At 37.4% G+C, this 25,036-nt stretch overlaps 1 long non-coding RNA gene across 1 annotated transcript; it reads right to left on the bottom strand.

The window, feature by feature from the left end:
* Nucleotides 1-4,682: 4,682 nt before the first annotated feature.
* On the bottom strand, nucleotides 4,683-15,067 carry LOC120563188. The gene is made up of 6 exons (XR_005639918.1): nucleotides 15,049-15,067; nucleotides 12,999-13,045; nucleotides 6,432-6,557; nucleotides 5,798-5,843; nucleotides 5,416-5,487; nucleotides 4,683-4,866 (listed from the first exon to the last, which is right to left on the bottom strand). It is a non-coding gene; the product is annotated as an uncharacterized LOC120563188 (long non-coding RNA).
* Nucleotides 15,068-25,036: the final 9,969 nt, after the last annotated feature.

The following is a 25,036-nucleotide window of genomic DNA, read 5'->3' as shown; positions in this document are numbered from 1 at the left end:
TGTAGCCGTTATAAAGCAGGCGATTTCAATCTTTACAACAGAATATCCACTGTAAACTCTTCACCTTGAGGCTGAAAGTAGGCAGTCAGAGAGGAACCACACTCACTGGAGCTGTGGAAATAATCCAAGGTGACTGAGATGAACGTGTAGGAAACATTTTTTATATAAACTCAGAGCTTTCTGTTATCTGGATTTTGCATGAGGCCGCCCAGAGGCCACTGTGTGTGTGTCCTTCTTTGATAGTGCTGCTCTTGACTAAACATCACTACGGGAAGTTAACCCTGCTGGTGTCCTCGGGTCTAATTTGACCCATTTTCAAAAAGTTTCCATATCAGAAATTTGGGTTTCTTTCAACCAAAAAAAAAAAAAAAAGATGTGGATGGTTCCATACAACGCTCTTAAATAAATGATCAGTTCACTACTTTCATTGAATTTGGGTGTTTTATTCAATTTTATAGCATGTAAAGAAAAAGTGATAATAGAGCGTTGAAAAACTTCAGAAAAAAATGTCAAAAAAGCATACAAAAAGTGACAAAAATGTTGGGATAATCTTCAAAGACGTCAGGAAAAGTGACAAAACAAATATGAAAAATGCTTATATAGTTTGTATTGTGAAATAAATCTAACGCAGTACATTTCTTAGTTTTAGATATGTGGAAGTATATAAGCAGTAGATATACACACTCAAAGTACAAGCCCCTAAAATTAGACTTAAGGACAGTAGATGTGTGTAAACAACCAGATCAGTCAGATTCTCCTCTGTGCATCCTGGAGCCAACAGACTGTTGTTTCTATTTCACATTTTTAAATCTTTCAATGACTGATATTCATATTTAATAAAAACAGTATTTAATCTAGGGGTCAATTGAAAACCCGACTAACATCCCAAATAAGGCTGGGTTGAAATATGACCGATTCTCCAATTCAAATAAATCTTTGAGTGATCGGATGTTGATTCATAAACTCCAGAAATCAATCTTTTAATATGTTAATATAGTGTCAGTCCTGTTCATTAAAAAGTACTTTAAACAAACATTTTGGGGGATTTAATACAACTTTGTCATATATATATATATATATATATATATATATATATATATATATATATATATATATATATATATATATATATAATATACGGTTATGAGGATTGCTACAGAAAGAAGCATCAAGTCTAACAAAAATATCTATCATAAATTAATTGTGCAAATATCACACATAAATTAGTAAAATGCTAATGTTAAAATCTAGACCTTATGCATTCAGATATTACATTTAATGTTTATATATATTCAGCTTACATCTGTGAGCTCATCATTCCAGCTCTTGCTGTAATAGTTGCAGGAAATCTGTTTGACTTAGTTCATGTGATCTCTTAGACCTCAGTGAATTAAATACTCGACTAAAGTGTTAAAATGCTTCTCAGTGATCTGCAGAACTGTCCCCAAGTCTTTGGTGTTCTGCTCGGTGTTTATGTCACAATACCGGTCTACCATCTCTGTTGGATCTGAACTAATTTAAATACTATAATATAATATATATAATATAATGTATTGGGATATTTCAGTACAATGTGTGAATCTCTTTTGTATCTCTATGTACATAAATGAGTGAGTTTTCATCTGTCATTAAAACTGACTGATTTATTGTCAGACAGGGAGAAGCCTGATCTCCTGATCTGTTATTTGTCGCTCTGCAGGACTGGTGGATCCACATTCTTTAGACTCAGAAGAACAATGTTTTTGTGGGAGACTAACCCAGCTATTAAGTTTCTGTTGCTCCACTCCCTAATCCTACTTTACAATAAAACCAGTTTAACCAGTTCATCTCAACTCATACACAGACTACCTTCAACAATACAAAAACGCCCTAAACACTGCCTGGTGCTACTTCTACTCACAGCTCATACACTCCGGCTCCAACAACCCCAAGACTGTCTTCTCTACAATAAACAAACTTCTACACCCCCCTGACAACATTTCTACAACCTTCACAGTGGATAAATGCAACTTTTTCTCTGATTTTGTCAATCCAAAATCAACACCATTTACAACAACTTGACCACCTTCCGTGCTCCTAAATCTGAAGCTTTGTGAAAGAAGTTTGAGGGGAAAATCTATCAAAAACCAAACTTAATTACAAAAATGTATGTATCTATGATTATGCAAAGAAATGCAGAAAGGATCAAACAGATAGGCCTATTAAACATGAAGTCCTGATGTACAGCAAGACAGAAAGTTAAAAGATGTAGATAGATGTGGATATAAACTCACCCCTATACTGCTGCAGAAAACACCAAACTTCTACTGTACATTATTGTAAATAAATACATAACATCTCCTCACAGTTTGTTAATGTGAAGTAGTGTTAACTTACCGGTTAGTCTTCAGATCAACACCTCGACCTGTTGCTGTTAGAACACACTGACGCAGATAGAAATTAAGTTCCACAGTAAACACCTTATATTTTAATTTTTACCCTCTAAAGGGCGGGGTTGAGTGGGTCATATACCTACTTATTACATTAATGTAGGTTACATTTAAAACGGCACATAAAATTATGTTGAAATGTAGGCCTATTGATATGTAATGAAACAGAATACAGAGATGCTCTAACTGCCAGAGATGTTGTCCTTTTCAAAGTTTTATTATAACAGAAAATATAGGACGTTGAAATAAGCGCTGGAAATGTCAAAAAGTACATTAGGAAAAGCAACAAAAACAATGAAAAAAAAAAAAGTCAAAAACACTGAAAGACCTACAAACTCAGCTGGTCAGATTCTCCTCTGTGCATCCTGGAGCGAAGAGACTGTTGTTTCTATTTCACATTTTTAAATCTTCCAATGACTGATATTCATATTTAATAAAAACAGCATTTAATCTAGGGGTCAACTGAAAACCCGACAAACATCCCAAATAGGGCTGGGTTGAAATATGACCGATTCTCCAATTAAAATCACTGATTCATAAACTTAAGAAATCAATCTTTTAATATGTTAATATAGTGTCAGTCCTGTTCATTAAAAGGTACGTTAATGTAAACATCAACCTGGTGCTTTATAATATTATTATTATATTTGAGGGTTGCTTCCTGCTTGTAGCCTACAACTTAAAGCAGAAGTTCTCTGAGAATCTCTTTTATAGCCGAGCTGAACTGGTATTTCCTGATTTATATCAAATTGGAATCAAATCAGAAAATCATTGCAGGGTTTCTGCAGGTTTTATCAAGTCAAATTTAAGACTTTTTAAGACCATTAAGAATGAAATTTAAAACCTTTATGTTAAAATAAAACATAAAAAAGTCTATTTAGGGAGGTCTTGGGACTTGTATGCATGTATTGAATAAAGCACAAAAACTAAAAAAAATTGCCAAAAAAAAGGAAGACAAAAAGACAAAAAAGCACCAACAGCTTCCAACAAACCCTAAAAAAAAGTTGGTAAAATAGAAAAAAATTTGAAAAATATGAAAATGGCCAAAACCAACAATTTATTGCAACACACTTTATCAAAACATTTTTGCAGATTATAAAAGATAGAATATATAAGTGAATGTAATCTATAAACTATTTGAGATTTAAAAAATCAAATATTTGTTGAACTATGAAGCCTTTTGTAAAAAAAAAAAGAAGTCATAAATTAAGTAAATTAATCTGAAAATCAAGGTCCTCACTTTAAGAATCATTGCTTTAAGTGTATATATACTATGTGGTATTATTACATTTACTGAAGTAAAAGATCTGAGTGCTTCTAACCCCAAAGTTTATTATTATTAACCCTCGTGTTGTCTTTCTGTCGACCATGAACTTGTTGTCCTTCCAGGTAACAATTTAAATGTAACGCTTGACATTTTTTAAATTCATGGTCAATAAACCTAATTTAAATGACATTTTACCTCATTTTTTTGTTTAAAAAAGTAGAAATTATGAATTATTTGGACTAATAGTTAAGATCAGAGGATGTTGATTCAATCACAGTTTATGTCAAAGTTTAGTCAGGAGAGAATATACAAATTCATAGGCATAATTTACAGAGGGGGATGGGTGGTGGCACAACCCGCCCAATAATCAAAATGGGCCAGTGCAACCCCCCCCCCAAATATCTTACCATATTGATAAGTGAAAAATATATAAACTGTTTTAAAACATGATAAGGGGTTGGCTTTCTCATTTAAATTTTTTCTTTGGGAGAGTCCAAGTGGGAGAGTTTGACCAATCAGAGGCGGTGCTTTCAGGGCCCATGAAATAAAGTTAATCGTTTTTACAGAAAGAAAGCCATATTTCACAAGGGTTAAATAAACAAACAGTTCACCGTGGATTCTGGCTACAACAAATACAGCTGTGCTACAATAAATCAGCTCTTTATGATGCAAACCAAGAGGCCGTGCTGCTGTTTTAGAGCCAGAGGAGGAACTTCCCTGAATCACGGTTAGATTTTAAACACGTAGGGTCTTTAGTTGTCCTGGCTGCAGCAAACATGAACATGTCTGAGTAAACCAGTTCCTCCCAAAATCATACTGATAGCGATAAACCTTAAAGAAATAATAATCAATATCACGATTAAAGTATCATATACATGCACAGGGCTTCAAATTCACCAAATACAAACACGTTTTGGGAAGAAATTACCTTAAAAAATAGAATTGGAAGGATGTGAAATGTGCAAAAAACAAATCTCAGCCAATTATACTTTTAGGTTACTTTTAATGAATCCATAACAACATGTTAGTGTTTGGCCTTGAAGATGTCCTCCTCATGTCTGTTAAACACTGTTTCAATTTGTCTCACTTCATGTTCATTGTTGAATTAAACTGACATTTGAAGACGCTGATCCTCTCTGAGATTTATTCATCTTCTTGACTTCAGTGAATCTGGAAAGATCGGTTACAACGCAGATTATAACAGATGTTTTGGCAGCAGAGAACACAACCACGATTTAAAACAACCGATATTATAAGTTATTAAATAGAATCTATAAAGTTGGTGATTGCTTTTTGTTAGAAGACTCTGAAATAATGACAAAACTCTGCAGCAGATTGCAGATTGTTACATTTAACACACATCACACAGACACTAAAATAATATTGTTGTCTAGGTATCGTTTATTAAGCATGTCTTTGTTCTGTTATTATGTAAAACAGGTTTTCTCTTATTTCCTGTTAGAACCATGTACAGTACGCGCTGACAGCAATGATTTATCAGGAACTGCATTAAATCAAAACAAAACATTATATTTTATTACATTACATTACATATTATTATTATTATTATTATTATTATTATTATTATTATTAAAACAACTACATTTATCTGCAGAGAACAATTCAAACTAAAACTATTAAAGCTAAATATCTGAATCTTTAAACGATGGTGCCAGTGTTAGGGTTGAGTATATAATCTGACAGGACTGATGATCTCACCTTGTTTGATAAAGGCTTGGTTCAGAAGTCTATATAAATCACCTTGGAGTCGTTCCTCTCACATTGAATCCCCTGACAGAGACAATGAAACCCTTTGATTAAACTTTGAGCTGTTCTCATACATCAGTTTCCTGTTGCCTCAGGTGAAGCCCTGCATCATCAATCACTTTTATTTTGAAGTAACAGTGTTCCTGCGAGGATACTACGATGTGCCATACAACTCATGTTTTTGGTTGACTAAATAAAAGGTGAGATGTGTTGGTATAAATTAGGGAAATATCAGGAATCAACCTGCATCCAGTAACACATCTGCTCAGTGTTTCCTACTGTTAACTACTTACAAAATAATCAATTATGCAGATTATTAAATATTGCTGCCTACCTTCAGGGTGTTCTGGTTCTCCTGACTGCTTGAAATAGACTGGACCCTGTAAAAACGTTATAGTTATAAGATGATAACCAAAAAAAAACTTTCAATCAAAGCATGCATTAGTTTGTGTGTACCTGTATAAGGGGAACCTATTGCACAATGGAATTAATAAAATAAATCTTACTCAGTATTAACCCTCCTGTAGTCTTCGGGTGAAATTTGACCCATTTTTAAAACGTTTCTACATCAGAAATGTAAGTTTCTTTCAACCAAATTAGAAACAAAATAACGTACAACGCTCTTCACAAATTAAAAAAATGATCAGTTCTCTACTTTCATTGAATTTGGATGTTTTATTCAAATTATAAAAAATTATACTAGAACGAAGAAAAACATAGGAAAAAATGTCAAAAAAGCACAGAAGAAAGTGACCAAAACATCGGAAAAAGTTACAAAAAAACTTCGAAAAAAGTGACAAAAACATGGCAAAAGCTTTAAAAAAGGTCAAAAGCGCAAAAAGATATTGACAGAAACTTCAAAAAAAGTGTCGAAAAAGACGACCAAAATGTTTGCATGGTCGACGGGGAAGACAACACAAGGTTTTAACATGATGATGAGTATATAATCTGACAGTCCCAATTTTTACCATGGTTGTGAAGGTCTGGGTTCAGTGTGAAAGTTTGGAGGATTTCCATTGAAGAGTTGAGACCCTTCAGCCATTAAACGGCCACTTGTAGACGCAGATCCACTCATCTTCTTGACTTCACAAAATCTGGAAAGATCAGTTAGAATGTAGATTTTAACAGATGATAACAGCAGTGAACAACACAAACACAAATTTAACATAACTTTTACATACCAGAAACACATCAAAGCCTTTTTTATGTGCTGATGTGTAGAGCTGTCCTCAACTAAAGACATTCTTAAGTTGACTAATAGATGAGTTGATTTAATCGACAGATCTGTAAAACTGAGTTTCTCCACAAAGAAATCTGGTGTTCACCACAGCTGTGAAATCATCGTGAAAGTCATTCAGCGTGAAAGATACAAAAATGACTAACTGACTAAAGAAATCTTAGTCGACTGAGACCAAAACGACCGATAAGTCAACAAATCGACTAAACCGAAATCAGCTCTACTGATGTGTGATATGATAAATTGTTATTTTGGTATTGTTTAAAAACATGTTTCTCCTCATTTTCTACTGTTCACGAGCATGCACACTATGTGGCTACAGCATGTGGGACAATCTCTTTCAATTGCATAGATTTTTGATGTGCTATGAGAGGAAAGAACATAAAATCTGTCAAAATATGTATCATAAATTAACATAAATTAATTGGGTAAAATAATAAATACACTACCGGTCAAAAGTTTTAGAACACCCAAATTTTTCCAGGTTTTTATTGAAATTCATGCAGTTCAATGTCTTATTGTACTCTCACAACTACAAACCCATCTTCATGCCAATAACCTATTCGAACCTCTCCAATCTGGTTTTCGCCCCCTACACAGCACAGAAACCGCTCTCCTCAAAGTCCTCAACGACCTCCTCACCTTTGCTGACACCGGTTCCCTCAACATCCTCATCCTCCTCGACCTGAGTGCAGCCTTCGATACTGTGAGCCATAACATCCTGCTCACCAGACTCAAAGACCTCCCCGGTCAAGTACTGCACTCAGCTGGCTCCACTCCTACCTTTCCAACAGATCCCATTTCATCTCTCTCCACAACCACACCTCTGCCACAGCCACAGTCACTCAAGGTGTTCCCCAAGGCTCCGTACTTGGCCCCCTCCTCTTCATCATCTACATCCTCCCTCTTGGTCAGATACTCCGACACTTCAACCTGGACTTCCACTGCTATGCTGACGACACCCAGATCTACCTCAGCACCAAATCCCCCCACAATCCTCCCCTCTCCCACATCAACTCCTGTCTGTCAGCTATTAAAACCTGGATGCAACACAACTTCCTCAAACTCAACAGCGACAAAACAGAATTCCTTCTGATCGGCTCCAAATCCACACTCAGCAAAATCAATAACCCCACTATCACCATCGACGGCACCATTGTCTCCCCATCTCCCCAGGCCCGCAACCTTGGCGTGATCTTTGATTCCACCCTCTCCCTTGAGCCTCACATCCGTCAAGTCATTAAAACCTCCTTCTTTCACCTCCGCAGCATCGCCAAAATCAGACCCTCTCTCACACCCCCCGCTGCTGAAAGACTCATTCACGCCTTCATCTCCTCCCGACTGGACTACTGCAACTCACTTCTCCTCGGCATCAGCTCTACCAACATCAACCGACTCCAACTGGTCCAGAACTCAGCCGCCCGCCTCATTACCTGCTCCAAATCCTGGCACCACATCACTCCAGTCCTAAAACAACTCCACTGGCTTCCTATTTCCCACCGGATCACCTACAAAATCCTTGTCCTCACCTACAAAGCCCTCCACCATCTGGCCCCTCACTACCTCACTGACCTCCTCTCCCCCTACCAACCCTCACGGTCCCTCAGATCCACCTCAGCGAGTCTCCTCTCCATCCAAAAGTCCAACCCGCCGCTGTTTTGGGGACAGAGCCTTCTCCAGAGCAGCTCCCAGGCTCTGGAACTCCCTCCCCCAAGAGATCCGCACCTCTGAGTCCCTCACCATCTTCCAGTCCCGCCTCAAGACCCATCTCTTCACCTCAGCCTACCCATAGTCCACCTGCCCCCCTCCCTTTTTCATCTGTATCTTGTTTTGTTCTACTTGTTTTGTTTGCTCGTTTTGTTTTGTTATGTTTTTATAATCTACCCTGCCCTGTAAAGCGACTTTGAGTCCATGAAAAGCGCTATATAAATTAAATTTATTATTATTATTAATCTGAAATGAAAGAATAGAACAAATGAACAATTTAAGTAAAAAGAAAAATCATGGAATCAATTTATAAACCAAAATGTATTCTAAATTATTGACTCATCAAAGTAGGCCCCTTTGGCAGATATAACAGCCAGGGCCGGTTCTAGCCCTTTGGTTGCCCTAGGCAAGATTACGTTTTGCGCCCCCCCCCCCACAGTCTCGCACTGCCAGATCTCCACAGCGCTGTGTCAGCGATAGAGTAGCAATGTATGTTCATTTTAGTTTCTAGCTTCCATGTAAGTTGGCACTAACATTTGGTATAATCATAACTGGTCTGGCAAACCAAAGGCCAGTGTTTTGTTTCCAGATTTGTGTGCATGGTGACTTATGATGGGGGGGGGGGGTCTGGGGGGTCCACCCCCAGCATTAAATACTTAATTTCCTTCATTCTAGTGAATTTTTATGCACTTTTTGCTTTCATCTATTTATTCTCCTTTGGATCGATGTTTCTAATTATATCTGAGTCAGCACACATGTAGCCTAGGCATCATTTACTCTTGCCACTTTTTCTTCTTTTGTTGAGGAAGTAACCACCTTAAATGTGCATATTAAAATTATTCACCTGAATGATACATTAATTCATTTTAATGAATTAATAAACCACTGGACTGTAATATTTCAGATGTGTTTGAGCAAGATTTCTGCTCATTTTCAAAACTTTGTGCACATTCAAAATACAGTATATCTCATCTGTGTTCTCTGACGTTTGGAGGAGTTGGGATATTGTGAGAAAAATAAAGTGATAATACAATAGGCTACTACAAGAATAAAGTCACTATATTTCAGAAAATAATCCATCTGCACCATAGTCTGCTGTGCATTGCGTGATTGTTCTGTTGATACGGTAGATATCAGACCTGCTGCCAGACACAGAGCCCCGTTTGGGACGCTGGCCTCTGAATGAGACAGTTTAGGGAAGTGGCTGTAGGCTACACTGCTCTACATCGGAGGTGGAAACACAAAACTACGCAGAAATAGGGACACATCTGCCGCAGCATACCAACAGCAGAGCGCGTCCATTATAAACCTGCAGCAGCTCCGTGTCTGTGCCGCTGCTCGTCTCTATTTCTACAGCGAGAGTGGACACTAAGCGACACAGGTCTAATTCAGAGCTCCGTGTGTTTAAGTCTGACCCAGAGACTGGAAACGTCTCGTAATGAAAGGTTGACAAGTAAACGTGTGACTGAGGGGGAGCCCTAGGATGATCATGTTTAATGAACATGTTTTATTTCGCTTGTCGTTCTAATTCTATTATTAATGGAAAGTAGACCTAAGGTGGACACGGCGCCCCCAACACTTTTGATGCCCTAGGCCTATAGCAATCGCCAGCCCTGATAACAGCTGAACACATTCGTGGCATTCTTTCTACAATGGAAATCAAATATTCTTCAGAAAGTTCTTCCCAACTCTGTTGCAGAAGTTCCCATAAATGTGTGGCACTTGTAGGTTGCTTTGCTTTTACTTTTCTGTCCAGTTCATCCCAAACCAGCTCAATGGGGTTTAAGTCTGGTGACTGTGCTGGCCACTCCATGTTTTTAAGCTTACCATCTTGTTCTTTTTTCCTAAGGTAGTTTTGGCATAGCTTGGACTTATCTTTTGGGTCATTATCTTGCTGTAGGATGAACCCCTGACCAACTAGGCGCATACCAGAGCGCCTAAATGCTGAGGTAGCCGTTTTGGTTCAGGGTGTCTTTCACTCTGTACAAATCACCGACCCTGGATCCAGCAAAACAGCCCCAGACCATCACGCTTCCTCCTCCATGTTTGACAGTTGATGTCACACACTGAGGAACCATCCTTTCACCTACTCGACGGCGTACAAAAATCCTACGTGATGAACCAAAGATTTCAAATTTTGATTCATCAGTCCATAACACCTTCTTCCAGTCTTCAGTAGTCCATTGACGATGTTTCTTGCCCATGGCAAGCCTCTTTTTCTTATTCTGACGTCTTAGCAATGGCTTTCTTGCTGCAACTCGACCTATCAAACCTGCAGCTCCAAGTCTTCTCTTTACAGGTGAAACTGAGACTTGCTTATTACGACCACTATTAAGCTGTGCTTGAAGCTGTTGTCCTGTGAGCCGCCTATCACTCAAGCTGTTGACTCTTAGAAACTCTGATTCTGTTGTGGCTTTGGGTCTGCCAGACCTCTTCCTGTCAGAGTTTCCCCAGTTTCTAAGTGCCTTTTGATGGTGAAGAATACTGTACTCACTGACACCTTGACTTTCTTCGCAATTTCTCTAGGAAAGACCAACATTCTTAAGTGTTATGATGGTCTGTCTCTATTCCATTGTTAATTGCCTTTTTCCCGCCATTTTTTTCCAACAATACTGTTATACAAACAGAGGGGGTTGTAAGTAATCCAGACAAATTGGAACACCTGGGGGAATTGGAAGCAACAACTTTCAAAGCTTGATCAACCTCCATTGCTGCAGAACAGCTTTACGTTGTTTACCCATTTCTTGTTCCCTGAAAAAGGACTTTTTGTAAAATACTGAAATGTACATAATTTTTCATGTATTTGTTTTTACATCAGGCAGTTCACCACTTACCTTTGTACCATTTCAAGATATTCAGTGGACTTGAACTGCTAAAATTTAAATAAAAAACTAAATGAATCGGGGTGTTCTAAAGCTTTTGACCAGTAGTGTATACATTAGGGAAAATAAACAAGTAAAATTATACTGTAGTATTATATATTATATGCGTGTGTGTGTTTGTCATTTAACCACGTGAGCTCTCTCCATAGTATGTGTGTGTATATATATATGTATGTATAATATATATATATATATATATATATATATATATATATATATATATATATATACTGCTATGAGGATTGCTACAGAAAGAAGCATCAAGTCTAACAAAATAATCTATCATAAATTAATTGTGCAAATATCACACAAAAATGAGAAAAAATGCTAGAGTTAAAATGTAGACCTTAGGCATTCAGATATTACATTTAGGAACTTCATGGAAAGGGGGAACAATTCTTTTTGCAAAACATTATTTCCACAAATGTAGATTGTGTAGGTCACAACTAATAACATCAATAAGTAAAATAAATGTAAAAAAACAAAGAGACCTCACATGAAAGCAAGTATAAAAAGAGGTTTTAAGAAGTGATTTTAAAAGAGTTCAGTGATTCTGTGAGCCCTATCTCCTCAGACAGGCAACACAACGTGTACAAAGATGTGATTTAATTTTTGTGTTTTATTTAAATGGTGTTCAGCTTTGGTGCAGATAATAAAGTAAAAAACGTCTCGCTAGAATAAAAAAAAAAGCTTGAGAGTGCCCAGTAGTTCAAATAATGAAAGTGCTCTTAGAAAGGGAACACAAAAGTTTAAATAGGTCCAAGGCAGTCTTCATTTAGATGGCTATCTATTATATAGATATTAAAATTGTTAGTATGTAGAAAATAGAGCTAACGTAACGTAAACTAATAATTTTAATATAAAAAACGCCATCTATAAAAAATGTTTAGCTCTTTTTTAGGCTTTTTAACATTTCTCAAGTAAGAGTTTCTTGGACCTTTCTTCCATCTTGTTCCTCAGATGTCACAATGTCACACTCCCTTCAATAACATCCACTTGAAGCCATTTACATTTGTAATACATGACATCTATATTTAGTGTAATTGCTTTTGTTTATTTCCATGCATCAGTTTTTAATACTCCTGTGCTGCCACTAGATGGCGGTGCAGACCTACATTGATAACTTGCAGTAAGAGCACTGTCCAGATGGCGATATATGCTTTTCCTACTATGGCCACGCCAAGACCCGCCCTTCAATAGCATTCACTCACTACTATTGGCCAGGCGTCCATGCTTACATGTACAGCTCCTATCCCCTGATTAATCTACTTATCCTAACCTTAAACACTCAATGTCAATGCCTAACTCCAACCACTTGAGCTGCTCTTGAAGGGTGGGTCTTGGCGTGGCCATAGTTGGAGAACAAAAATTGCGTCCAGTTGGTCTACTTCCTCTTCTTTTCTTTGTTAAATACAGTCTGTGTTCTTGTAACATGGACATTTGTCCATCTAAAGCTTTGAGAAATGAGTTTGAGGGGAAAAACCAAACACATAATGCAGCATTAGAAAAAAAAAATGATTATGCAAAGAAATACAGAAAGGATCAACCACATATTAAACATGACGTCCTGACATAGGCCTACAGCAAGACAGAAAGTTAAACTCACCCCTACACTGCTGAAGAAAACACCAAACTTCTACTGTATAATATTGTAAATAAATACATAACATCTCCACACACTTTGTTAATGTGAAGTAGTGTTAACTTACCGGTCAGTCTTCGGATCAACACCTCAACCTGTCGCTGTTAAAACACACTGACGCAGATAGAAAGAAAGTTAAGCAGTAAACAACCTTTACCCTGTAAAGGGTGGGGTTTCACACATATGTTGGTGCTTGAGTGTGTCATATACCGATTACACTCATGTAGGCTACTTGTGTTGTCTTCCCGTCGACCATGGAACTTTTTGTTTTTCTGGGTCAACATTTTGATGATTTTGTACTTTTATCCAAGTTTTTTGTCAGGTTTTCTGATGTTCTTATTAACTTTTTTCTGTGCCTTTCGACATTTTTGTGGGATTTTTTCTGCCTGTTTGAAGCCTTTTCTGACATTTTTGTCACTTTTTCCAACATTCTTTTATCTTCTTTTTTTTTTTTTTTAAATGATATACACTACCGGTCAAAAGTTTGGGGTCACTTAGACATTTCCATTCCAGACAGAATACCAGCTGAGATCAGTTGCATTGTTTTTTTAATCAGAGCAGCAGTTTTCAGATTATATTATGTGCTTATAGAATTGCAAGTGGTACAGCTCCCATACACCTTGACAATCTAGGGTGTGCCTGATATCATTGGAAAGGAAAGACTCTCAAGTTTGTGTTAAAAGTGTCAGGGTGATTCTAGGCCTTACTGACACAGAGTTACAGAGGCTAGAATGGAGTTTTTTTTATTTCCGTCTAAGTCCTATATCTGTAAAATGATTAGAATACACTGCTGTAAACACATCTGACAGGTGACAGACAGCACAGGGCATTAGCCACATGTCTCAGCTTACTACAGAAAAAATCCAGAAGCCATAAGACTCAAAAATGGATGAAATTTCTTTCTACAGATATATCTAGGTTTTTTATTTCCATTTGAAAAGTACAAAGAAAAAAGCCAAAAAACTACAAAATACAACACTTCTCAAATACACAAACACACCCACATCAATCACCCTTCCAATGATGTCAGGCACACCCCAGAGTGTCAAAGTATATGGGAGCTGTACTTTTAATTTGGGTATGACATTTAGACCAAAAAGCATGGAATTTCAAGCGTTTCTTCAGTCACTTCTGTCTACAACAGTCAAGAACCTTTTGCAATTCTATAAGCAAATAATGTAAACTGAAAACTGCTCTGATTAAAAAAACAATGCAACTGATCTCAGCTGGTATTCTGTCTGGAATGGAGTGGAATGGAAATGTCTAAGTGACCCCAAACGTTGGACCGGTAGTATATAATTGAATAAAACACCCAAATTCAATGAAAGTAGCGAACTGATAATTTATTTAACTTGTGAAGAGCATTGTATGGAACCACCCATGTTAAAAAAATTTCAATTTGGTTGAAAGAATCCCAAATTTCTGATATAGAAACTTTTTGAAAATGGGTCAAATTTGACCCGAGGACAACAGGAGGGTAAACACGGCAAATATCATATTACGCTGAAATGTAGGCCTATTAATATGTAATGAAACAGAATACAGAGATGGTCTAACTGCCAGCGATGCACTTAATAACTATGATGCAGTATTTTCTTCCAACAATACAGACTGAAGCATTTGATAAGTTGTTGCATTTTCATCAGAACTAAAAAGTACAAAAAGCACCGTTATTTTTACAGGTTTTTCATTAAGCCTTTATTCTTTATTACCAGCTTTGTCAAAGATCTCTTTCACAAGGGAGACGTGGCACAGAGCAGCAGTAACAGGGTCAAAATGGGACATTTAAATGACTTAAGGATTTAGAGATTCCACCTTAAGTTTTAAATTCATTCAGCGATAGGCTAATATGTTTGTTTCACTGCTTTATTTATTTCATTTATCTGTAGATTAGTCCATGCAGTAGGTGCAGAAAACCTAAAAACCTTATTTCCCAGTTTAGTTCCAACTTTGGGAACAGCAAAACCCCCAAAAAACCTGCAACCAGAGGCAGCAGCTTCCATAACAGGCTACAGATTTAACAGAGAAGATGAAAACATCCAATGACCGAGCGTGTAGCCTTTATAAAGCAGGCGATTTCAATCTTTACAACAGAATATCAACTGTAAACTCTTCACCTTGAGGCTGAAAGTAGGCAGTCAGAGAGGAACCACACTCACTGGAGCTGTGGAAATAATCCAAGGCGACTGAGATGAACGTGTAGGAAACATTTTTTATATAAACTCAGAGCTTTCTGTTATCTGGATTTTGCATGAGGCCGCCCAGAGGCCACTGTGTGTGTGTCCTTCTTTGATAGTGCTGCTCTTGACTAAACATCACTACGGGAAGTTAACCCTCCTGGTGTCCTCGGGTCTAATTTGACCCATTTTCAAAAAGTTTCCATATCAGAAATTTGGGTTTCTTTCAACCAAATGAAGAAAAAAAAAATGAATGTGGATGGTTCCATACAGCGCTCTTAAATAAATGATTTTGGGTTTTAGGAAAAAAATGGGAAAAGTGACAAAAATGTCAGGATAATCTTCAAAGACGTCAGGAAAAGTGACAAAAACATGACAGTTAAAACATCAAATCAGCGTAGAAAAATAGTGACAGAAGTGTCAAAAAAGATGACCAAAATGTTGGATTTTGCATCACGGTCGCCGGGGAAGACAACACAAGGGTTAAATCTGGAAATGGGGTTTATTTTATTCTTAATATAGCTGTGAAATAAATCTAACGCAGTTCATTTCTTTCTTAGTTTTAGATACGTGGAAGTATATAAGCAGTAGATAGACACACTCAAAGTACAAGACCCTAAAATTAGACTTAAGGACAGTAGATGTGTGTCAGATCACTCAGCTGGTCAGATTCTCCCTGTGCATCCTGGAGCCAACAGACTGTTGTTTCTATTTCACATTTTCAAATCTTTCAATGACTGATATTCATATTTAATAAAACAGTATTTAATCTAGGGGTCAACTGAAAACCCGACAGACATCACAAATAGGACTGGGTTGAAATATAACCGATTCTCCAATTAAAATCATTGATTCATAAACTTTAGAAATCAAATTTTAATATGTTAATATAGTGTCAGTCCTGTTCCTTAAAAAGTACTTTAAATAAACATGTTTGGGGGTCAGTTCTTAATGTAAACATCAACCTGGTACTTTATAGTATTACTATTATTATATGCGAGTGTTGCTTCCTGCTTGTAGCCTACAACTTAAAGCAGAAGTTCTCTGAGAATCTCTTTTATATCCGAGCTGAACTGGTATTTCCCTAACCTGGTTGATATCAAATGGGAAATGTTATCAAATTAGAATCGAATCAGAAAATCATTGCAGGGTTTCTGCAGGTTTCACCAAGTTAAATTTAAGACTTTTTAAGACCATTAAGAATGAAATTTAAGATCTTTATGTTAAAATAAAAAAAATAAAAAAAGTCTATTTAGGGAGGTCCTAGGACTTGTATGCATGTATTGAATGAAGCGCAAAAACTAAAAAAAATTGCCAAAAAATAAGGAAGACAAAAAAGCACCAACAACTTCCAACAAACCCTAAAAAAAAAAAGTTGGAAAAATAGAAAAAATATGAAAATGGCCAAAAACAACAATCTATGTATCAAAACATTTTTGCAGATTATAAAAGATAGAACGATAGACGATATAAGTGAATGTAATCTATAAACTATTTGAGATTCAAAAAATAAAATATTTGTTGAAGTATGAAGCCTTTTGTAAAAAAAAGAAGTCATAAATTAAATAAATTAATCTGAAAACCTCTGAGGATCTCACTTTAAGAATCATTGCTTTAAGTGTATATATACTATGTGGTATTACTACATTTACTGAAGTAAAAGATCTGAGTGCTTCTAACCCCAAAGTTTATTATTATTAACCCTCGTGTTGTCTTTCTGTCGACCATGAACTTGTTGTCCTTCCAGGTAAAAATGTAAATGTAACACTTGACGTTTTTTTAATTCATGGTCAATAAACCTAATTTAAATGACATTTTACCTCATTTTTTAGTTTAAAAAAGCAGAAATTATGAATTATTTTGACTAATAGTTAAGATCAGAGGATGTTGATTCAATCACAGTTTATGTCAAAGTTTAGTCAGGAGAGAATATACAAATTCATAGGCATAATTTACAGAGGGGGATGGGTGGTGGCTACAACCTGCACAATAATCAAAATGGACCAGTGCAACCCCCCCAAAAATATTACCATATTGATAAGTGAAAAAACATATAAACTGTTTTAAAACATGATAAGGGGTTGGCTTTCTCATTTAAATTTTTTCTTTGGGAGAGTCCAAGTGGGAGAGTTTGACTAATCAGAGGCGGTGCTTTCAGGGCCCATGAAATAAAGTTAATCATTTTTACAGAAAGATTTTAACTTAGGGTATTTAGTTATCATGGCTACAGCAAACATGAACATGTCTGAGTAAACCAGTTTCCCCCAAAGTCATACTGATAGCAATAAACCTTAAAGAAATAATAATCAGTATCACGATTAAAGTATCATATACATGCACAGGGCTTCAAATTCACCAAATACAAACACGTTTTGGGAAGAAATTACCTTACAAAAATAAAATCATAAGGATGTGAAATGTGCAAAAAACAAAGCTCAGCCAATTATACTTTTAGGTTACTTTTAATGAATCCATAACAACATGTTAGTGTTTGGCCTTGAAGATGTCCTCCTCATGTCTGTTAAACACTGTTTCAATTTGTCTCACTTCATGTTCAATGTTGAATTAAACTGACATTTGAAGACGCTGATCCTCTCTGAGATTTATTCATCTTCTTGACTTCAGTGAATCTGGAAAGATCGGTTACAATGCAGATTATAACAGATGTTTTGGCAGCAGAGAACACAACCACGATTTAAAACAACCGATATTATAAGTTATTAAATAGAATCTATAAAGTTGGTCATTGCTTTTTGTTGGAAGACTCTGAAATAATGACAATACTCTGCAGCAGATTGCACTGTTAAATTTAACACATCACACAGACACTAAAATAATATTGTTGTCTAGGTATCGTTTATTAAGCATGTCTTTGTTCTGTTATTATGTAAAACAGGTTTTCTCGTATTTCCTGTTAGAACCATGTACAGTACGCGCTGACAGCAATGATTTATCAGGAACTGCATTAAATCAAAACAAAACAACTACATTTATCTGCAGAGAACATTTCAAACCAAAACTATTAAAGCTAAATATCAGAATCTTTAAAAGATTGTACTGTTGGATCCAAACAAATGTGCATGAACTGATCTTGTACAAAAGAACACTGGCCAACTGGCACTCAGAGACCATGTGGTCTTTCAAACAGAGGCCTACATGCAAGAGCCGCAGCCTGGTGAGTTCACACCTCTATGCGAAAGTCCAAGCCAAAGGGGAAAAGAGCCTCACAACTGGCGAGAAGTCAAAGAACTACAGGATTGTAGTCTTCACACTTTCAAGAGTTTTGAGTCTTCCTATTGGTTCAGTGGGACCATAAACACAGCATGAGGTCTTAACCTATGAATAGCCTGACCACCCAAAAATCCCAGCATTCCATCTCAACTCTGGTTGGATTTAATTTCGGTGCTGGGAGCACCGTGGATCCTATGAAACCACACGCCAGTGTTTTCATATCTGCAGAAGAAGGAAACAACATTTTTCTTCTCAAGTCGACTAAACTGTTCCCTTCCAACTGCTTTTGGTGGGAAAGTTCTCCGTGACCGCTGACGAGCGACACGGACCCGTTCTGTTTTTCTTCGGTGGAAGTCTATGGGATAATCCAGGACAACACACAGTAAGAAGGCTTACGTCTGGGCAGAGATAGTGTGTTTTATTAATGAGTAACTTGCTATTGTTGGTATTTGTGTTGCCATTAATGTGATCTGATGGATAAGCGCTACTGTTGCGCATTTGATTTATTAACCTGATGGTGACTACCACGTCCCATTATTTTCTGTGAATGTAACATTTGATCATGATACTGTTGATAAGTCGTGTTGAATATGTAGCTTGTTCAGGCTGTAAATGCTACTTTTGCTTCTCCCACTAATGAGGAGTTTTAGTTACTGTTCTGCGAGATAATAATCTCCGTCGGTGTTATCTCCGCGGAAAATCAGCTGTTAGCCACCGGAGTGGTTATATTGAACGTTCCCCTCAGTGAGACAAAATTCTCAGAGTCTGCCCTAATTTCACGTTAGTCCAGACCTGAGTGACTGAGAGGGCTGGTCATTATCGATAACTAAGATCTAAGTGTGTCTAATTGCTGGTTGAACACAGGTCAGTGCTCTAATTCATGATTCCTTTTGTTCCTTTAGAATATACCAGATAAATTAATGAAATTAATCCAGATCTGTATTTTAAAAGGGATTACCACAGAAATTAGACTTTCTGTGGTAATCAGAGACTGAGTAATGAGACTGAGTTTCACAGTTTGATTATTGGTCCCTGACTTTGCAGGGTGGTGGCCCATTTTGATTGTTTGTTGATTTGATAACTTTATTAATAACCATATTCATAACTTTATTAATATTGATAAAACATCTTTGATAATTTGCCAATAATTGAATCTGTACCCTACGAATTCCCAACAGGGCCAGTGTTAGGGTTGAGTATATAATCTGACAGTACTGATGATCTCACCTTGTTTGATAAAGGTTGGGTTCAGAAGTTTGGACGAAATGTCGCTGATTCTTCCAATGTGTTCCTGTTCTCATGTGGAGATTGAATCACCTGACAGAGACAATGAAAGCCTTTGATTAAACTTTGAGCTGTTCTCATACATCAGTTTCCTGTCCCTACGTCATCAATCACATTTTTTTGAAGTAACAGTGTTCCTGCGAGGATACTATGATGAATACTAGAGGTGTTGAAATTAATCAAACAATTGATGCATTGGGATGCGGACATGGACGATGCTGCATCGATGCAGTGGCCCACAATAATCGATTATAATGCAATGACATTGCTCGTTAATTTTCCGGCGCGGCATAAACATTCAAATATAAAATAACATTCTCAGTAGCCTAACCAGTTCCACACACGCACACACACAGGCAGACATGCACACAGACAGACAGACACACAAACAAATAAACCCAGACACACACACACACACATGCAAAACGGCTGAGCGGAGACACGGGAGAGTGGAGAGAATCACGAATCGAGAAGAGGAAAGAAAACAGTGAGAAACATCGAGAGACACTAGAATAGTTAGCTTGGAGAAGATCTAAGTGGAATAACGAAGCTGAAGAGGTGTAGCTACGCTACGGCACTTTTCCTGTCTAACAGCAGTGGTTTAGAACAAACGTTGTGTTAGTGTGCCTGGCTAAAGTTGGAGCTAACGGCGGAGAGTTGCTGGTTCGGAGGACGCTGATTTTGGACCGGAGAGGACGACAGCGTGTTTCCCTGCTGAAGAGGACTTTGCTGTAGCTGGTGACTGGTTTTCGTTTTTGTGTTTGAGCTGTGTTTCTTGGACTAACTGTAAATTCAGGGTGACCAGATTTCGCGGAACTAAAACCGGGACACTTTGCGTGTGACCGTGCTCGTGCAAGCACACGCTTTTTAACGTGAACATGTGCCAGCCCAGGTCAAACATAGACAGAGACAGATTAGACACAATTTTGCCAACAGTACACGTAGGCCTACTGCTCACAACATAATGGGGTATCTCAGTTAATATTAATGAATTTTCTTGGTATTTTGCCTACATATCTAAGAAATAATATTAAAAGTTTTGTGTGGGACCAACTTTATTTTTTAGAATTAAAGCATTCTTTTGGAAAATGCACCCACTGAACTTGTGAAAAACTTTGTGAAAATGTATTTTTCATTGCATGGCACTAAATGGATTATTTGTAACTGCTGCCACTGCTGCTGCTGCTAGGCCTACTATAAAATTGCACACAGGTGACAGCAAAATTGGCCCATGTGCAGTGGCGGCGCCAGAGATGTTCTTTTGCTGGTGCTTTGGGTTTGCTGGACGTTTCAGTGAAGGTGCTCTGAAATTTTGAGTTTCCCTTGACACAAATAGGCTAACATTACACACACTCGCGCAGATGCCCACCCACCTCCACCACGGTTAACTAAGCGATCGTTCGAGAGATTGATTTAAAGTTGCCGATACAACAGCACCATAGAACTCTGATTAGCCCACCAAAACATATTTCAAATACCAGCCAACAAGCCGGGTTCAAACAATCATTACTGCAGCTCTCATACACTGGCTCAGAAGATTAATGCAGCAGGCCAAATGCACCACACATAGCTAAGCACACACATAAAAACACGCGCATGTATGCAGAAGTAAGATCAAAAGTTCAATGTGTGCTGCACCCTTTGGCCGAAAACGATCACCTGTGTTTTTTAGCCTAAAAATAATTGTTTTATTTATAAAAAGTTTTATTAATGTATTTATTCATTTTTCAAATAATAATTACTATTTACACATTAACGATTTTTTATTTATTTATAAATCAACCACAGCAAGTTCTTGGGGGTGCTAAGGGGATGCTATGGCAATCCTAGGGGTAGCTAGGCTACAGCACCCCCTAGCCCCTCCCTGGCGCTGCCTATGCCCGTATGACAAGTAGCGCCTTGAATGGTCATGCGGTTCCTCTTGTTATAACCAATTATGCAGATTATTAAATATTGCTGCCTACCATCAGGGTGTTCTGGTTCTTCTGATTGCTTGAAGTAGACTGGTCACTGTAAAAACGTTATAGTTATAAGATGATAACCAAAAAACACTTTCTATCAAAGCATGCATTAGTTTGTGTATACCTGTATAAGGGAAACCTATTGCACAATGAAATTAATAAAAGAAATCTTACTCAGTTTTAATCCTCCTGTTATCCTCTGGTCTAATCTGACCCATTTTCAAAAAGTTTCTATATCAGAAATTTGGGTTTCTCTCAACCAGATTTTCAACAAAAAAAGTAACGTGGATGGTTCCATACGATGCTCTTCACAAGTCAAATAAAAGATCAGTTCACTACTTTCATTGAATTTGAGTGTTTTATATTAAATTTTAAAGCATTTGACAAAAAAATTGATGAAAAGAACGTTGAAAAACAAACAACAAAAACCTCAAAAAAGTGCAGAACAAATCGACAAAAACATTGGAAAAAGTGACAAAAAAGAATGAAAAAAATGACAAAAACATCGGGAATAGCGACAAAAGTTTTAATTTTGATCCAGAAAAACAAAAGGTTGCAGGTCAACGAGAAGAAAACTCAAGGGTTAAACATGATGATGAGTATATAATCTGACTTTAGTCACAATGTTTTTTACCGTGTTTGTGAAGGTCTAGGTCCAGTGTTAAAGTTTGGAGGAATTCCACAGGAAATATCAGACCCTTGAGCCATTGAACGGTCACTTGTAGACGCAGATCCTCCCATCTTCTTGACTTTAGAACATCTAGAAAGATCAGTTAGAATGTAGATTTGAACAGAAGTTTTAGCAGCAGTGAACACAAACCCGATTTAATATAACTTTGTCATACCAGAAACACGTCAAAGCCTTTTGTACGTGCTGATGTGTAGAGCTGTCCTCAACTAAAGAAATCTTTAAGTTGACTAACTCATATGATTTGATCCACTAAGAAATTAGCTGATTTCATCGACAGAGCTGTATGACACACTACACACATGCATACACAATGCATTTGTAGCATTTGTTTGGTTGCTTGTCACTCAAAAATTCTAAATTCTAAATAGCTGCATGTGATTGGGCATGGAGGAGAAGCAGAGAAGCAGACACACTGGGTAAGTTTTGTATTTATAATTTATTTACCTACAGTGCCTTGCGAAAGTATTCGGCCCCATTGAACTTTTCGACCTTTTGCCACATTTCAGGCCTCAAACATAAAGATATAAAACTGTAATTTTTTGTGAAGAATCAACAACAAGTGGGACACAATCATGAAGTGGAACGAAATTTATTGGATATTTCAAACCTTTTAAACAAATAAAAAACTGAAATATTGGGCGTGCAAAATTATTCAGCCCCCTTAAGTTAATACTTTGTAGCGCCACCTTTTGCTGCGAATACAGCTGTAAGTGGCTTGGGGTATGTCTATCAGTTTTGCACATCGAGAGACTGACATTTTTGCCCATTCCTCCTTGCAAAACAGCTCGAGCTCAGTGAGGTTGGATGGAGAGCGTTTGTGAACAGCAGTTTTCAGTTCTTTCCACAGATTCTCGATTGGATTCAGGTCTGGACTTTGACTTGGCCATTCTAACACCTGGATATGTTTATTTGTGAACCATTCCATTGTAGATTTTGCTTTATGTTTTGGATCATTGTCTTGTTGGAAGACAAATCTCCATCCCAGTCTCAGGTCTTTTGCAGACTCCATCAGGTTTTCTTCCAGAATGGTCCTGTATTTGGCTCCATCCATCTTCCCATCAATTTTAACCATCTTCCCTGTCCCTGCTGAAGAAAAGCAGGCCCAAACCATGATGCTGCCACCACCATGTTTGACAGTGGGGATGGTGTGTTCAGGGTGATGAGCTGTGTTGCTTTTACGCCAAACATAACGTTTTGCATTGTTGCCAAAAAGTTCGATTTTGGTTTCATCTGACCAGAGCACCTTCTTCCACATGTTTGGTGTGTCTCCCAGGTGGCTTTTGGCAAACTTTAAACGACACTTTTATGGATATCTTTAAGAAATGGCTTTCTTCTTGCCACTCTTCCATAAAGGCCAGATTTGTGCAGTATACGACTGATTGTTGTCCTATGGACAGAGTCTCCCACCTCAGCTGTAGATCTCTGCAGTTCATCCAGAGTGATCATGGGCCTCTTGGCTGCATCTCTGATCAGTCTTCTCATTGTATGAGCTGAAAGTTTAGAGGAACGGCCGGGTCTTCGTAGATTTGCAGTGGTCTGATACTCCTTCCATTTCAATATTATCGCTTGCACAGTGCTCCTTGGGATGTTTAAAGCTTGGGAAATCTTTTTGTATCCAAATCCGGCTTTAAACTTCTCCACAACAGTATCTCGGACCTGCCTGGTGTGTTCCTTGTTCTTCATGATGCTCTCTGCGCTTTACACGGACCTCTGAGACTATCACAGAGCAGGTGCATTTATCGCGGAGACTTGATTACACACAGCTGGATTCTATTTATCATCATAAGTCATTTAGGTCAACATTGGATCATTCAGAGATCCTCACTGAACTTCTGGAGAGAGTTTGCTGCACTGAAAGTAAAGGGGCTGAATAATTTTGCCGCGCCCACTTTTTCAGTTTTTTATTTGTTAAAAAAGTTTGAAATAGCCAATGAATTTCGTTCCACTTCATAATTGGGACCCACTTGTTGTTGATTCTTCACAAAAAATTACAGTTTTATATCTTTATGTTTGAGGCCTGAAATGTGGCAAAAGGTCGAAACGTTCAAGGGGGCCGAATACTTTCGCAAGGCACTGTAGATAATAAATAGACGGGTACTGGTTTGACTGAAGTTTAGTCGAGCTAATCAGTAGCTAACCATATATAGTATGTGCTAGGTAAGCTGAAGTACGTTTACTTTAGTTGGACTTCGTTACCAGCTCCTGCTAGAGCCAACGTTAGCTTGTCAGTCTTATCTTAAGTAACGTTAGCATTGAGTTAAACGTTATTGTTATAGCTAGCTAGTTAAACTGGAATCTTCAGCTGGGTTTGTAGTTTGAAGTTGGTCCGTTTCAATGAAGCACAGACATACTGCCTGGCAGGTGGTGTGTTTGTGGCCTCGTTTTTAAAAGGACTTTTAAAGAAGTTTGTTAATATATTTTATCAAATGTTTTGAATTGAGCAGAACTTAAAAAGTCGTCAGTAGTGTCCTACTGTATACCAACCGGCCTATAACCATGATGTAGCTAAGTTGTCACTTTTACTGTGAGCAAAGATTTTTATCCAACAGTAAAATTAGTTATAAACTGTCTCTGGTGTGGGTAATTGTAGCTAACGTTACCAGTACCAGGGTGTGCTCAGGCACTGAAATGTTACACCATGATATTACTGATATAACTTCATGTGTTTTATATGTCAAAAGGATTTAACAAACCATTAAGAATAGACAGTGGTTGGGTTAAATCAGACTTTGATACTTATTACTGTTAATGTATATAACTT

This window comes from Perca fluviatilis, chromosome 7 (assembly GCF_010015445.1).
Source record: "Perca fluviatilis chromosome 7, GENO_Pfluv_1.0, whole genome shotgun sequence".
NCBI lineage: Eukaryota > Metazoa > Chordata > Actinopteri > Perciformes > Percidae > Perca > Perca fluviatilis.
Note: the sequence above shows the minus strand (reverse complement) of the source record. Positions and strands in the feature narration are given on the sequence as shown.